The 4,350-nt window shown below is 39.9% G+C and overlaps 1 pseudogene; it reads left to right on the top strand.

The window, feature by feature from the left end:
- The first annotated feature begins 338 nt into the window (after positions 1-338).
- Positions 339-435, top strand: LOC122097308 (annotated as a pseudogene).
- Positions 436-4,350: the final 3,915 nt, after the last annotated feature.

Here is a 4,350-nt window from a genome sequence, read left to right as displayed (position 1 = left end):
AGCAAGGCTTACTTTCAATCCATTAGCTCCACAAAGGTAACTCAGTTAGATAAATAAGTACTTGAAAAAGCCATCACCTTTGGACCTAGCTATAAATTCTTGAAATTACAATCAAATCCCAAATGAAAAAGACTTAAAATAATTATTGACACAAAATATTTCAAATATGAGCAATCGACTGAACAATATAATTTTTTCCAGTATTCACAGAATTTTAGGGAAATAAGATCAATCGCATTGTTAGGAACAATAAGGTTTCCTTGTTACAAATAGGCACCCAAGGATATAAGCCTGTTTAAAGATTGCATCATTAACTACTTAAATTTAGAGGACACTACATGCTTCAGCAACACGTATACCCAAATTAAAATACAGAGATTAACATGGCACTTGCACAAGGATGATATGAAAATTTGTGAAGTATTGCATATTTTTCATTCTTCAGATTCAAGAAATGAAAAACAGTTATTAAAAAGCTGATTACAAAATTACAAATGTAATAATACATGTAATTCATATAATTAAAAGTTAGTTTGACCTCAGTGTATAAAATCTTCACCTCAATCAGGAAGATGGCGGAGGAGAAGCTGGAATCTGAACAAGCTCTCGCATAGAAAGCAGTTTTAGAGTTCCAGTGAACAGTCCTAAGCCAGAGAATCACACCAAGTGTGCCATCACAGGACAGAGAGTTAGACAAGAGAGGGGAAGCCAAGACAAGGAGACATATCTGACCGCCTGCCAGCAGCCGCGGCGGCGGCGGCAGGGTCGCAGCGGCTACCGCAGCCGCGGCCATACCTGAGCGCTCACACAGAGAGTCGGACGAAGGAGCCAGACGCAGAGGGCGAGAGGATTCTACTAAACACCAGCAAGAACCGACAAGGAGCAGACAACTTCATCCCGCACTTTGCAGACCAGAGACGACCCAGGATCCAAGACTCGGCGTGAGTAGCCCCACTTCCTCACTCCTTCTCAGGGAGCAGAGGAGGGAAGGCCACCCCTCCCCCCCCAGCACCGGTGATCTCCATCTTGGATACCGACAAAGCTCAGAGGAGCTGCTAGCTCCAACTCAGGCCTTGGAATAAAACGAGTCATTTAACAGGTCACAAGAACTTAACGGCGAAGTGACCTGCCAGACTCAGCTCCATCCAGGGAAAAGTCACCCAGCTCAGGCACCAGCCATTGGAGTGGCTTTCCTCACTGGGTAACCAGAGCCAGAGGCTGCCCCTCCCTCTAGCAGCCTCCACAATCAATTGAAAAACAGAAACCCTGAGAATGGCTCCAGGGTGGGCTCTGTGAATTTTTCACAAAATAGCCCCAGGGAAAAGCTACTGTTTGTTGAAAGGCCTCAACTCTACCAGAACCTAGCCTCATCACCCCTCTTTTGTGATTCTCAAAGCAGATCACCCTCCCATTAAACTAACCTGGGAGGGGGACCTCAAAATCTTGGGTAAAGCAGAGCATTTTTCTGCCTGTTCGAACAAACTGACTTAAGAAACCAATCAAGCCACAGGACCTCAAGCTGACCAGAGACTCCAACAAGAGGCTGGTAACAGACAAAAGGGAGATACAGGATTCTTCCCACCCCTCCCAAAAAAAAATCAAAAAAAAAAAATCAAAGAACTTTTTTTTTTCTTCTTTTCTTTTTTCTTTTTTTTTTTTTTTTTTTTTTTTTTTTTTTTTGGTACCTTATATATATAAAAATTTTTTTTCCTTTTCTAAAACTTTTATTAATCTTTAATTTTTGCCTTTTTTGAAAAAATAATTGTTTTCCAGTAACTTTTTTTTCCTCTTATAATTTTTATTTTAGGAATACGTGAATGTACGTTTTCCTTTCTTTTCTTGTCTTCTCTCTTTTTATTCCTTTCTTTCTTAATTATCTTTTTGTTTTTTGTCTAGCTCTACTGAACTTCTGATCTTTTTTTTTCTCCCTTTCTTATCCTTTTCACCTTTTCCTTTCTTTTGTTCTTCTGTATGTGCCTTAACTCTTGTCCTGCACATCCTGATAAACCCATAGTTAACTAGTAGACCCTATCCCCCATTGTGTACACACTTAATCCACAAACTTATTACTCAATCCAAAACCTCTGAGACTTAAATTCCTTAATAGCAGTACTACCTCTTTATACCTATATAATATTTTAAGCATTTTTTAAGTTTTTCACATCTCCTCTATCTCCCTCCTGTTTTCTCATTATATTCACATTCCTCTCTAAATAGATGGTCTTTCAATCTCCATAACTATATTAATTTTTACGTTTCTAATTTTTTTTCTGGTCTCTTTTCATTTCCCTTTACCTTTCTTCTTTTTCTCTCCCTCTCTACTTGCATCCTACCCAACCTATTTCCTGCATTGAGATTAGGACATAGTTAACTCTCCCTGTGCCTCCTCACACCAATCTATTCCTAATTTTTACCCACATCTCTCCCTAACCCTAAAAATTTCTGGTTTCCCAAATTCTTCTCTGCTGTTCGAAGCCCATTAACATATAGTTGTTTGATGTTGAATAGATGTATCTGTTGAACTAGATTGTATCTGTAGACTATTGACTGTATAAATGCAAACGTTGGTTGATGGTTGCCTTAAGATAGTGTTCTAGCACAAAACTGGTGCTATTTTCATCTCAAATGGGCAGAGTAAGCCGAAAAAACACAAGAAAAATGGCAAATCCAGGTATCTCAATTCCCAATCTTGATAATCAGGGGTCAGAGCAGATAATGAACAATCCAGAGGAGAGTTCCCAAATAGCTCTACAAACACTGGTGGCAAATATGATAAATGAGAAGTTTGACAACTTACAAAGGACTCTGTATGAGCGTGATAGGGAGAGAGAGGAGGCATCCCAAAAGTTTATGCAGGAATATCATAAGCGTGAGGAAGCTACTCAAAAAATGATACAGGATTTGCGTGAACAACTTGAGAATACTCAAAGAGAAAGGGAGGAATGGCGTGAGCAGGCTGAGAACACTCAAAGAGAACTGCAGGAATCCCAGGAACGGGAGGAAAGAGAACTGCAGGAATCCCACAAACGGGAGGAAGCTAATCAAAGAGTAATACAGGAATTGAGAGACCAGGTAGAGAACACACAAAGATCAGTAAAGGCATTCATGGAATCCATTAACAAAGAGCTGAAGGAAGTCAGGGAGACCACAAAGGGAATGCTGAATGGAACCCAACAGAAGGAATGGGAGTCCAAAGAAATCATAACCAATCAACTAAGTGATTTGAGAACAAACACTGAACACCAAATTAAGGAAGTAAAGAAATTCATACAAGACCTAAAACAGAGCTTCAACAAAGAACTTGAAGCCATCAAAGCTGACCAATTAGAAGGAAAAGAGATAAAAAACAAAGTAGAGAGTCTTGACAGCAGGTTAGACCATGCAGAAGATCGAATCTCAGGGATTGAAGACAGCCTAGATATTATAGAGAAAGAACATACAACCATCCAAGACAAGTCCAAGAAGTATGATAGATCTATTCAACACCTAGAAGACACCATCAGAAGGCCTAATCTAAGGATAATGGGTGTAGAGGAGCACCTAGAAACAGAAGTTAATGGTCTAGGAAATTTGTTTAACAGGATCCTAGCAGAGAACTTCCCAAACATACAAAAAGATAGGCCTATTCAGATACAAGAAGCTTTTAGAACCCCAAATAGACCAGACCAGAATAGGACATCCCACCGTCACATTATAATCCACACAGGATCAACTCAGACCAAGGAAAAGATCCTTAAAGCTGTCAAGGAGAAAAGGTTAATCACCTATAAAGGGAAACCAATTAGAATCACCTCAGATTTCTCAGCAGAGACAATCAAAGCAAGAAGAGCCTGGAATGATGTATGCCATGCCCTAAAAACAAACAACTATCAACCAAGAATACTGTACCCAGCTAAACTCTCCTTCATAACTGAAGGCCAAATAAAAACCTTCCATAGCAAAGAAAAATTGAAACAATACATCTCCACCAAACCAGCCCTACAAAAGATTCTTAAAGATGTCCTACACATAGAAAACCAACAAGACCGCAACAAAGGCCAAGAAACTGCACCCAAACTGAGAATCCAAGAACCATAGGAAGAACCTAGTTTTCGCAGCCCCCAAGAAGGTGGATAACATGGCAGGAACTCCCAAATACCTCTCAGTCCTATCTCTTAATGTTAACGGACTGAACTCTCCAATTAAGCGACATAGACTGTCTAGTTGGATTAAAAAACAAGACCCTTCTATCTGCTGCCTGCAGGAGTCACATCTTGCCCGTAAAAACAAACACATTTTCAATGTTAAAGGCTGGAACAAAATCTACCAAGCAAACGGCCCCCATAAACAGGCGGGAGTTGCAATCTTAAT

The sequence above is a fragment of the Dipodomys spectabilis genome, unplaced genomic scaffold (genome assembly GCF_019054845.1).
Source record: "Dipodomys spectabilis isolate Male_0828 unplaced genomic scaffold, ASM1905484v1 ptg000421l, whole genome shotgun sequence".
Classification (NCBI taxonomy): Eukaryota; Metazoa; Chordata; class Mammalia; order Rodentia; family Heteromyidae; genus Dipodomys; species Dipodomys spectabilis.
The sequence above is the reverse complement of the archived record's forward strand: the minus strand, read 5'-3'. Positions and strand labels throughout refer to the sequence as shown.